Genomic DNA, 12,628 nt, shown 5'->3' with positions numbered 1-12,628 from the left:
AAAATCTTGGAAACAAAAATGTGCAAAACGGAATTAAATTGCAGCTGTTTCTAAAATGGGATTATCTTGAAAATCATGTCTTTTTCTAAGGTCTGATTTTACAATATGTTTGTGTAACAAAATTAAATTTTAAAAATAAATGCCAGTTTGGACATTTTGTGTCACAGCAGAACAGCCAAGACAATTGCTTAGGACAGTTGCACCGACGGACACACGTGGAATGGTCCTTGACAACCACAGGGCAGCTCGGAAGGAAGTCTCTTGCAAGAGCAGCGGGACCCTAAGCATGGTCCTGCTACTGCCTGAAGCCCCGTGGCAGTTCCCCTAAACGCCTAACTGGATTCTTCATTTGCTCTGGGCACTCCTCTAGAGTTTGGAGCAGAAGATACAAAATGTATAAAACAACGGGTCTTATTCAAACAGCTTAGGGTGACTGTGGAAAGAGCTTATAAAATATTTCCAGAAAACATCTGTAATGAAAAACTGCATTCATGGATTTCAAAACACTTTTGAATCGAAGTAAACTTACTTTCAATTCAATGTTCCAAAAAGTTTGTGAAATGTGTTTGTAGGGTCATATGTCTTTTATTGAGACCCAATTGATGAGTGATCAAATGCACACCCCCAAGTGTACAACTAAAAATGTTTTAGCAAATTTATACAGACACGTAACCAATGCCCCAATCCAGTTAGAGGACCATCCTGTCACCCTAGGGAAGTTTTCTTGAGCCCAGTGTATTACCCTAGCTCCGCTTTCCATTTCCATGGATTAGTTTATTTGCTCTCCAAGGCCACTTCAAGGGGATTATATGTTGTATATTTTTTGATCCCTTGTTAAAAATTTTATGAATTCGGTCCAGCATAATGGTTTAGTGGATAAATCCTTGCCTTACACATGCCAGGTTCCCATACCAGTTCGTGTCCGGCTGCTCCACTTCCCATCCAGCTCCCTGCTTGTGGCCTGGGGAAGCAGTCAAGGACGCCCCAAAGCCTCGGGACCTGCATTCGTGTGGGAGACCCGGAGGAAGCTTCTGGCTCCTGGCTTCAGACTGGCCTATCTCTGGCCATTGTGCCTATTTTGGGAGTGGACCAGCAGGCAGAAGATCTTTCTGTTTGTCTCTCCTTCTCTCTGTAAATCTGCTTTTCCATTAAAAATAAACAAATCTTTAAAAAAAGTTCACACACTGTTTCAGAGACTCATGTTGCTGCATTATTAGCAGTTCATTTGTTTTATTACTAGTATGACTTTGTATGCTATGCCACAATTATTTTAAATTTCTAATCGTGTTGATAGATGTTTGAGTGTGTTTCTAGCTTTTTTGATATTAGGAATAAAGTCATGGTTAACACCCTTGGCCAAGTGTGTGAGCACGTGCTTTCACCCTTGTGTAAGTTGCTATGAACGGAAGTACTGGCCGTGAGTTGGGTAGATAATTGGTAAGAGGCTCTCAGCCGGTTTTCCTAAGTGGCTGTATCATGTAGCACTCCCACCGGCAGGGTGTGAGCGCTCCACCTGTCCCAGGTGCTCACCTACACTTACCGCCATTGGGGTGTGAGCGCTCCACCTGTCCCACACGCCCACCGACATTTGCTGTTATTACTCTTAGTTTTCACCACTGTAGTGGATGGAAAGTGGACTTCCAGAATGGTCTTAATGAACGTTTTGCTGATAACAAATGATGCTGAGTACCTCCTCATGTGCTGATTGGCTGATTTTTCGTAAAATGTTCAAATCTTTTGCTTGTTTTAAAATTGGCTGTTTTTCTATTTTTTAGTTGTGGTTCTTTATATATTGTGATACAAGTTTTTTTTTAAATCAGATATGTGTGTTAAGAATATTTTCTTAAGGTTTTGGTACTGGGGCTCCACAGGCTAATCCTCCATCTGCAAGTGCTAGCATCCCATGTGTGAGCCATTTCTTTTTATTTACTTTCTTACTCATTAAAAGTTTGAGAATAGGTTGAGATCGTTTCGGCCCCAAGACCTCTAATCATTTGCTTTACCGGATAAAACTGCGGGGTTGTGAGAGCGCCAGCTATCCGGAGGGAAACTTCGGAGGGAACCAGCTTCTAGATTGTTCGATTAGTCTTTCGCCCCTCTACCCAGGTCGGACGGCGGATTTGCACGTCAGAACCGCTATAGACCACCAGGGCTTCCTCTGGCTTCTCCCAGCCCAGGTATAGTTCACCACCATTCGGGTCCTAACAGAGGCGCAGGCCCCACCTCCCCGCGCAGCAGGCGAGATGGGCCCGTGGTGCACCCTTGGCGGACTGGAGAGGACTTGGAATCCCACCTCTGATGAACACGTTGGGGTTGAGGGAGCCCCTGCTTCCTCCTTGGCTCCCTGTCATTAGAGCTCCCTGGCAGAGCTGGCAGAGCTGGCAGAGCTGGGTCTCTGCCCCGGGTGACTATCCTGTCTTGCAGGGAGAAAACTCAGGAATTCAAATGATGAATGAGAAGAGCCATGCCAAAAGCCAACCACTTCCTCCTGCCTTTTCAATAAATGGCGCATCATCCCAGTGAATATATCCACTTGAATGAAACAGCTTCAGGACTGATTGATGAATGATGACAAGAGCAAAGCTGAAAAGGAAAGGACGGTATAACACTGGCATCCCAAACAGAGACCCGAGTGAGTCCAATCATGACGCATCCCGTTGAGACACACCAGCAACTTGCACAGTCCCGTAACCAGCTACTCTGGGCGAGTCTGGAGATGCTGAGGTGTTGCAGGCTTGTACCACGGGTATTCACCTGTGTTGGCATCACAGCCTCACAGCATCGCTCACTGCGCTCTGTCTGATGGCCGGTGCCCCTCTCTTCAGGGGCTGTAGTCTGAATATTGTCTGTGTTGATCAGGGCAGGACGAGCTCTGCTGCCGACAGACACGTCCTGACCTCTTGGGAGGTTGCCGCCATGAAATCGCATTTCTCCCTCTTATGGATTACAGTGCGGCTCCAGCGTCTCTCCCGGGAGTTAGCAGACACCAGGCAGTGCTGGGCTCCCGGGGCAGCAGGGCACTTTTGCTTGAGGTCAGAGGCTGCAGCCAAGAAATGAAGAGATCCCATGCCACAGCAGGGCCAGTGTGGGAACCCGAGGACAGGGCAGCCCCCTGGCTCTGAGAGAGGTGCCACCTGGAATAGCCCGAGGACAGGGCAGCCCCCTGGCTCTGAGAGAGGTGCCACCTGGAATAGCCCGAGGACAGGGCAGCCCCCTGGCTCTGAGAGAGGTGCCACCAGGAATAGCCTGGAATGCAGATGAGGCCAGACCTGGGGAAGGCTGGGAACACAGCTGCTACCACCCAGGAGGGGCACAGGAGAAAGACTGGGCACAGAAGAGTTCCAAGCAGTAGGCTAAGGGCATATTGCTACACTGATCGTTGTACCCAGTATCTGTATGTTAATCTCACATTATTGGCATTTTTCCATATTGTAAAATAACATTTCAAACATGATTTGTGGTTCACAAAAATAACACTTTCACCTAAAACACGTTCTTTCTCTGAATTTGTATAATATTTATACGAACTGGGCAGTATTATCACTGCCTGAAACAGGCGTGTATACAAGACTCGGGGATGCTGAAGCCACGTGCCGTGGAGCCGCTGACTGCCGTGAAAGCTGAGATGGTCTGCTCTGAAGCCTGTCTCGGACTACACCGTCCTGCCCTTGCTGGGCACGGCAGGGCACTAGCTGGCACCAACTGACAGGTGGGTCACCTGCTGCCCAACAGTGAAGCTGCTCCAAAGCTGTTCTTGACCTTTCTTTTTGCTTCTTAAATCACAGATTTATTTTATTTATTTGAAAGGCAGACTAATAGAGAGACAGAGAAAAAAGCTCTTCCACGCACTGCGTCACTGCCCAACGGCTGCAGCAGCCAGGGCCAGTCCAGGCTGAAGCCAGGAGCTGCATCTGGGTCTCCCGCATGGGTGGCAAGGGCCCAAGTATTCAGGTCCTTCTTGCTGCTTTCGCAGGCCGTTAGCAGGGAGCCAGGTCAGGGGCAGAGCAGCCTCCTGCTTAACCCGCTGCTCCACCGCGCTGCCGCCTCAACGTTCTTTCCATGTTTGTGAACACGGAAGGAGCTCATTTAGGAACTTGTAAGTAGGTCTCGCGTGCTCCCCGTCGCTCACAGAAACGGTGACTGTGCGAGGTGAGGGGGACATTAGCTTGGTTGTGGTAGATGTTTCACAGTGCATATGCAAATCAAATCATGGCATTGTGCACTTAAAATGCATAGACGCGCCGTCTGTCAGTTACAACTTCATACAGCTAGAGCACAGTGATTGGCAGAGAGCGCCTCTGGACGTGAAGATTCGCATGCCCGCTTGCACGCGTCTGTTGCTGTAGCCTGGACGCATCTGAAAGGCAAGCGCTGTCGCCAGAGAGTGAAGGCATGTCAGCTTTGCAGTTGAAAGCTTCCACCAACCACACCCACCAGTCGCCACAACTGCTGTCTAGTAGGTCTTGTAACTTACAAATGCCGGTTTTGAGTCTAAAGGCAAGCCCCCACAGGCACGAGCCCCAGTAGTTGCCTAGGTTTGTTGAATTCTCACTGCCTTTTGGCATTCTTCTTTGCCTCAGCTCAGTTTGACCTGAACTTGAACTGTGTGTGGGGAATACAATGTGGCCCAAAGCAGGCTCTGCGCGGTGAGCTGCAGCCCAGCCTGGTGCCTGCATCTGAGACTCAGCACAGCAGCTGCACTGCTGGTCAGCCGGGGGCGGTGAGCTGGCCCGCCAGGCGCTGTGTGCAGGCACTTCCTGTTCCCCAGCTATAAATACAGCCTGCACGTGCACGGGCTGGAGTGGCCCCTCCGAACCATCTCCCCTGGGGAGTGCTGCCCAGTTCTAGAACTTTACCTTGCTCAAGTCATTTTGTTAACTTGCCTTGGCTTCATTTTGAAGCAAATATTATATTAAGGAATTACAATCCATTTTCACACTTCACCTCAGCCTTCTCCTGAATCCCTGATGAAAATCTATATTATAAAAATGAAATCGGGCCCGGCGCGGTGGCGCAGTGGTTAAAGGTCCTCGCCTTGCACGCCCGGGATCCCATATGGGCACCGGTTCTAATCCCGGCAGCCCCGCTTCCCATCCAGCTCCCTGCCTGTGGCCTGAGAAAGCAGTCGAGGATGACCCAAAGCTTTGGGACCCTGCACCTGCGTGGGAGACCCGGAAGAGGCTCCTGGCTTTGGATCGGCATAGTATCGGCCTGTTGCGCTCACTTGGGGAGTGAATCATCGGACAGAGGATCTTCCTCTCTGTCTCTCCTCTCTGTATATCTGCCTTTCCAATAAAAATAAAATAAATCTTTAAAAAAAAAATGAAGTTCTGGGCCCAATGCAGTAGCCTAGCAGCTAAAGTCCTTGCTTTGCATGCACCAGGGTTCCATATGTGCACCAGTTCTAATCCCGGCGGCCCCACTTCCCATCCAGCTCCCTGCTTGTGGAGCCTTGGGACTCTGCACCCACGTAGGGGACCCGAAAAAGACTCCTGGCTCCTGGCTTTGGATTGGCATAGCTCTGGCCATTGTGAATCAACGGATAGAAGATCTTTCTCTCTTCTCCTCTCTGTGTATCTGACTTTCCAACGAAAAGAAAATAAATCTTAAAAAAAAAGTGAGTCCCTGGAGCTTATCTCACACCGGTCAGCCTCGGGTGCAGCCCTCTGGGGACTTGGAGCAGTCAGAATCAGGAAGCCCCACTCTGTATTTGTCTGTCTCGGGCAGCCATCAGCTGACGCGCGTCTGTGGCCCCAGCGCTGTCGCGTGGTGCGAGTGAGCTGCAGGGAGATGGTGTGCTGGTAGCAGGGGGCGCTTTCTTAGTAACACCAGTGAGAAATGAGTTTTACTGCCAAGAGGTCTGGGCTGCTGCTCCGCGCGTGGGGCGGCCACATGCAGTTCTGGGCTCCTGGCCTGCCGGCTGTGCGTGTTGTGGCCATCTGGGGAGTGAGCTAGTGGACGTGTGTGTGTGTGTGTGTGTGTGTGTGTGTGTGTGTGTGTGCATGACCCTGTCTGTAACTACGCCTTTCAAGTAAATAAATCTTTCTAAAAAGAAGTAAGTCATAAAAAAATGTGTTCTGTGTTATTTCCTGTTTGAGCAGAAGTAAAACCTGCCAGGAATCAGTACATTATGTTAGAAAATATGTCTAGTTTCTTGACTAAAATATAAATGAGATTATTACTTGAATATAATGCAAGCTCTTTCTTGGAAGTATTACTGGTGGCACAGGGTGGGCACTTGACGTAGTGGCTAAGACGCCTTCCCTGGGCACAGCGGCCACCTGGATCCCTGTTGGAGTGCCCGGTCTGGACTTCCGGCTCCATTTTCACTTCCAGCTTAATGCTGTCCTGCACCCTGGGAGTCAGCAGACGATGGCTCGACTTCCTCTGGGAGTCCCAGCTGGCACTCGGGGGTCCTGCCTCATTCTGGAACAACCCTGGTCCTTGTAGGTTTCTGCTGAGTGAACCAGTGCATGGACCATCTCTTCTGTCTCTAAAACAACAAAGGAGAAAAAAAATCCACTGCCTGACTGCACGGGACGCCCGTGTCCCGCAGCAGAGCGCCTGGCCCCTCCCCGCACAGGACGCCCGCGTCCCGCAGCAGAGCCAGAACCCCAGTTCTTCTGGATCTGTGCCTGTACCGACATGTCAGCGTTAAGAGCAAGAGCTGGTCCTGACACCGTGGCCTAGTAGCTAAAGTCCTAGCCTTGACCATGCCGGGATCCCATATGGACACCGGTTCTAATCCTAGCAGCTCCACTTCCCATCCAGCTCCCTGCTTGTGGCCTGGGAAAGCAGTCAAGGAAGAGGTGCTTTGGGACCCTGCACCCGTGTGGGAGACCCGGAAGAAGTTCCTGGATCCCGGCTTTGGATCGGCATAGCATCGGCCATTGCGCTCACTTGGGGAGTGAATCATCAGATGGAAGATCTTCCTGTCTTTCTCTCCTCCTCTCTGTATATCTGACTTTCCAATAAATAAATAAATAAACAAATCTGAATAAAAAAAGAGCGAAATGGCTCTAGACGCAGGCGGGGGCACAGGGAGTGGGCTCACGGGGGAGTGAGCGTGGCTTAGTGTTGGAGCCGGAAATGCAGTTCTCTTCATCACCTCCTTCCCTTAAAGAGCCGTGTGAGTTCATTTCTATGTATTTTATTCAGTCAAATGAGCAGCTGTGCGCTGGGTGTGTGGGGTTACAGACTAACTGTCCTTAAGTTAGTGAGGGCTCCCCTGTCTGTGGGTGGCTTGCCTCTGCTAGAGCACCACGCTTTGCCTAATGGCAGCCTCAAAAATGATCACACTCCAGTGTTTAGCGTGAGCACGAGCGAGCACTCCCGTCTGCTGGTTCATCCCAGATGCTGTTCTGCAGCCAGGCCTGGCCTGAGCTGGGAGCCAGGCCTTTCGAGGGGGTGTCAGGAGCTCAGGTGTCACCGTTGCCTCCTGGGTCAGCGTTAGCACGAAGCTGGAGTCAGGAGCTGGAGTTGGGAAGGAAACCCAGGCCCTCTGGCATCTTACCCGTAGGTCCTGCCACAGGGCTAAATGCCCATCCCAAGAACCATCTTCCAGTAGCATGGTGATGCGCGGACAGACAGGCTTTATCACTAAGCCATCAGGGCTAAGTGGCAGGTGCCTCCCAGGCACAGTACCGGCTCCTGTCTCATCCTCTGGGGCTCATGCCTGCTGTGCTGCGTTCTCAGCCTCTGGACGCCACGGCCCTGCTCACACAGAGTGCCACGGGCACAGTACCGGCTCCTGTCTCATCCTCTGGGGCTCATGCCTGCTGTGCTGCGTTCTCAGCCTCTGGACGCCACGGCCCTGCTCACACAGAGTGCCACGGGCACAGCTCTGGTGGCAGGTTCTCCGTGGCCCTCTCACTCGGTGTGGATGTGCCTGTCTCCAACCCCAGCGTGGAGCCTGACCCAGCTGCCCCGACCTTCCCGACCACGTCCTGGTCTCGGAGTGTCCCTGTGGCCCATGCTGTTTCCTTCCTCAGACCGGGACCTGCACCTGCGCTGCTCCTGTGTGTCACCCAAGCACACCTGCTCACACCAGCCCTTCCCTTCACATGGGCACAGCCGTGTCAGGGTCCCTGTTGGGTCTGGATGTGCCTCCACCCTGCCCGCTCTCCTGGTTGTCTTTCTCTCTCTGCCGAGGTCGGCTCACAGCCGCTGCTGCTCACATCATTGCTTCCTCTCCCAGCAGCTCCAGGGTGTGAGCTGCCTAACACCCCGCCGCGCCTGGCAACAGAGAGATCAGTACACACCAGGCTGCAAGATCAGCTTCGCACCAACTCTCCTATGAAACAACAAACCCTCCAAGACCGCACACTCAGGGACATGCACCCAGCTCATGATTCCACTGTGCATGTGTGTGCATGCGTGCACAGCTTCTCTTAGGCCGTGGGAGACAGAGGGCAGAGCACCAGGCTTGGTGGGAAGGATGGATGGAGCACTTCTGCCTGGCACACCCAGGTTTTCTCCTCCCACGCTGTGACAGCGTTGCCCAGTGATCAGCTGCAGGCTGCCCTGGGTTCATCCGGGCCACCATACCCCCTGCTGGGCTGTCCCTTTCCCTCCTCCTCTTGCTGCCTGCTGACACTCAGTCGGACCCTCTCGCACACCACTGCCTTCTTTCTCAAGCAGCCCCCTGGCCCAAGCCACACTGCTGGCCTGGCAGCAAGGGGGGCTCTGCAGAAGTCCCAGCAAGAGCAGGTGGGAGTGACAGTCACTGCCCGGCTCACCTTCTTTGCTCCTGCCCTCTAAGACGTGGGCATCCTTCCCTGAGATGCCTGTGTGTGCCCTCCCTGTGGGTCTGAGGAAGGAATCCCAACTCCTCCAAGCTGCCATCACATGGATCTCTTGTGCTCACACAGGCCGGGGCCTGAACTCCGCGCATCAGGATGGCCAGGGCCCGATGGGGCCCTCGTCAGGTTGCAGTGGCTGCCATCCCCTGGTGCCCTCCTGTGTGGTGGCAAAGGGCCTAAGGGTCCTCATGGGAGGATCTCTCTAAAAATGTTGTTTTGTAGGATTTGTTTGTATATAAGGCGAAGAGACAGGGAAAAAGTTCTCATTCATGATTTCCTCCCTAAATACTCACAGTAGTCAGGCCTGGGCCAGGCTGAAGCTAGGGACTTCATCTGGGTCTCCCACATCAGCGACAGGGGCCCAGCGCTTCAGCCTTCACCTGCACTCCCCGAGGGCTTGCAGGAGCTGAGGTGGGATTTGAACCCATGCAGTGGGAGGTGGGTATCCCACTGGAGCGAGGACCTGGCTTTGCTCATGTTTGTAAGGCCCCTAAGCACATTCAGGGGCTCCACTGGCATGTCCCCGCTACCTGCCAGGTCCTGCCTTCACACCATGCTGTCACTGTGAGAGGCAAGGGTTCCCCTGTGAGTGCTGGCATGCGTGTGCACACACACACACACACACACACACACACACACACACACACACTCTCTCTCTCTCTCTCTCTCACACACACACACTCACACATACACACTCACTCACACTCACATACACTAAAACACACACACACACACACACACACACACTCCTGGGCCACTGTAGAAGGTGTTCCTTTATTATTATTATTATTATTATTAATTATATTGCATTATGTGACACAGTGTTATGGGCACTGGGATTCCCCCATCCCTCCCCGAACCCTCTACTCATGGTAGATTTCTCCACCTTGCTGCATTACCACAGTTCAAATTCAGTTGAGGTTCTTTCATTGGAAGTATTTACCAAGCATAAAGTCCAGTATCTTATTATTCTAGTGAATTCAACGATTTCTTGGTGAGACCATCTCTGGTCTGAAGGTAAAGCCAGCAAAGTATCATCCCAGTCAATTAAAAGCCCCGACATAACATCAACAACCATTTACAACCTTATGGCATTAATTGACATGGTATTGATTAACAGTATGTTAATAGGAAAATGCGGGTTCTTAGCTACGTGCTGTGACTTCTTCATAGACATTTCAATTTCTGGTTTATATACAACCGGATTCCATACACCTCAAAATGGCTATAGATTATATTCAGCTGTCTCGTCTATTTTTATTTTTGTATTTAGCTGTTTATAGTGTTGAAGCATGATTTTGCTGAACTTGGTTGTTTTTCAGATGGTCTGAACTGGCTTATAACTCTAGCAAGACGTGTGATCAGTTCAGGTACAGAAGATTTGTTTTGTAGGATGGGTGTGCAGAGAAATCCCCAATACCCCAGTGAGGCGTTACTAATCTTTGTGTCCCACCTAGTGAGGCATGATTGGATCCTCGCTGGCCATTTCCTGTCTAATTCTAAGCTTTCCTTGTTGTGTCTGTCCATTCTAGATTTTTTGTTTGTTTGTATGTTTGTTCATTTGTTTTGAGGGGTTTCTGGAGTGATCCTAATGGTCACCGTGAGGGAGAGTGGGGACCCAGAGCCGGAGCCAGGCAAGGACCAGAGAGAGCTCGCCTCTCTAGTCCTGAAGGAAGTTTATTATTCTTCTGTTTCTGCAGACCACTCAGGGCTCCTGGCCGTTGTTCTGATGACGCTGGTTTCTGCACGGCTTGGAAGTTTGGACTTCTTCCATCCCCTGTGAAAGCTCCAGATGGGGGTGGGTGACCTCAGAGTTCTCAGCCTCCGAAGGCACTCCTATTCGCCGTGGTCTTTTTGGCAGTTGAGATGTAGTCCTTGGTGTCCGTACTGATAGTCCTCGGTGAGGATTTGGGAGTCTTGAGGGTTGGGATACAAGCCTCCTCCTGTCCACCTGCTCCACTCTGGGGTCTCCCCCTTGCTCCATATGCATGACCTCCTGTTAAGAGGCTTTCACTGTCGCTCCCGATTCCCCTCTTATGCCTGTGTAGCTTTACTATTGCCTAGTGCTGACTCAAGTCTGTTGTCTATGAGTTAGTTATCAGATTTGATCCTGATAGGCTATATTACACGTCTTCCTCTCACTTTTTAGGGAGATGGAAGATTTCTCTGCATTCCCTCCCCATTACGGAGTAGCACAGGGTATTAAGAGTGTTTTAGGTTTTACAGTTAGAAGGTGTTCCTTTAAATCATTGTCAGTGGACCCAGTGTTACAAGTTGTTTCTATGACGCTCTGCACGCTAACAAATCACAGCATTGCCTGCTATCAGCTTCCCTGGCTTCTCCCTCCCCACCCCGCCTCTCAGCTTCCCGAGGTGGGGGAGTGCCCAGCTTGGCAAGCACCTGGAGGGAGCCGGGCTGCCAGCCTGAGCCTCGGAGGACCTGCTGCGTTCTCAGCCCTCCAGGGGCCGGCTGCCACATCCTGCTACGTGCCTGCTCATTGTGGAGGCTCTGGATGCTTCTTGCATTGTTTCATGCTTTAGTGATTTCAGAGGAACTCAAGGCTCCTCTAAAGCTGGGCTTCATGAAGGCTCCCTGAACTGAGTGCTCCGGAGGGTTTGCAGCTGGGGCACCCGTTCACCATCTGGTTGAATGCCTCATCAGCCCTTTCTTGGGTTACAACTCCGTGAGCTCCTACATTAAAATGAAGCACAATTAATCCTAACTTGAAGATGTTCCACTGGTTTTACTACAAGTACGAATCGTGAGATTCCCAGGCAAATTAGGGATTTATGTTTCAGCAGCAATGCTGCCCTCAGCAATTGACCTTGCTCCAGTTTCTCTGCCCATGTCTGGTTTCAATCTGTTGCTGCGGCACAGCCGCTGTGCCCATGCAGGGCTCTCAGAGAAGCAGACCCAATCATAAGAGTTGTGGATGCACACCCACGAAGGATGCATCCATGTGAGGTCTGCGTGACCACCACGTGTGCAACAGCTTTGCTGAGAAGGCGCCCACGTTTACCCCAGCTGGGGCACCTGCCTGCTGTCGCTGATGCAGCTAACATTGCCAGCTTTCACTGCGAAGACCCTGTGAGGTCAGCGCGTGTCTGACAACGCCTGCAGGTGTGTGCAGAGAGCTTTCAGCTGAGCAGCATGAAGAGCCCCCACGGGAAGTGCACATGTCCTGTGCGTGTCTTACAGGCACACACTCACACTGTGGCAGTGTGAGTCTGATATCAGGTGGGCAGGCTGGCCACCAGCTGGCACAGCAGCCTCGGGTCTGGCATGCCTGGGGCAGCCAGAGGGCAGACGCTTGGGCAGGGGTTCTGGGTCGCAGCCACGAGCAAGGATTAGAGCAGCTTCTGGGGCTTTCAACGAGTGTGGCCCCTCGCAGGGTGAACGTCTTCTCATCCACTGGATGTCACACTTCGGTGCGACTTGACTGCACAACCTTACAGCCACAGCTGGACTGCCACCGGGCTGAGCAGTGGAGCCCGTGGCTTAGCTGAGGTGACCCACGACACGGAAGCCTCACATGACTGGAGCAGCTGTGTTCATCAACGGTGTCACAAAAGGCAGTGGCGTGCGTCGTGTTTGAATCACCTTAGAAAAGACCTGCTTGGTACTACTACCCTAGCAAGGCAGACCCATGAAGAATTCCTGCCTGCTTATTGCAATGAGAGTCTGACCAAAGGAATTAGACAGGTGTTGAGCCATTGCCTTTTGAGCTGTTTTTGTCTGACACTGAAACTTGCTCAAGGCAGCTGGTTAACTTTGTGTAGGCAGAGGTCAGGTCGCTGAGCTAGGCTGAGTACGTTAGGACTTGCTCA

General features: G+C 51.6%; 1 long non-coding RNA gene across 1 annotated transcript; it reads left to right on the top strand.

Annotated features, from left to right (window-relative positions):
• Window positions 1-1,924: 1,924 nt before the first annotated feature.
• Window positions 1,925-12,082, top strand: LOC121159799. The gene is made up of 3 exons (XR_005884444.1): window positions 1,925-2,019; window positions 4,712-4,720; window positions 12,071-12,082. It is a non-coding gene; the product is annotated as an uncharacterized LOC121159799 (long non-coding RNA).
• Window positions 12,083-12,628: the final 546 nt, after the last annotated feature.

The sequence above is a fragment of the Ochotona curzoniae genome, unplaced genomic scaffold (assembly GCF_017591425.1).
Source record: "Ochotona curzoniae isolate NIBS_2020 unplaced genomic scaffold, NIBS_Ocur_1.0 contig_430, whole genome shotgun sequence".
NCBI lineage: Eukaryota > Metazoa > Chordata > Mammalia > Lagomorpha > Ochotonidae > Ochotona > Ochotona curzoniae.
This window is presented reverse-complemented; position numbering and strand designations above follow the sequence as displayed.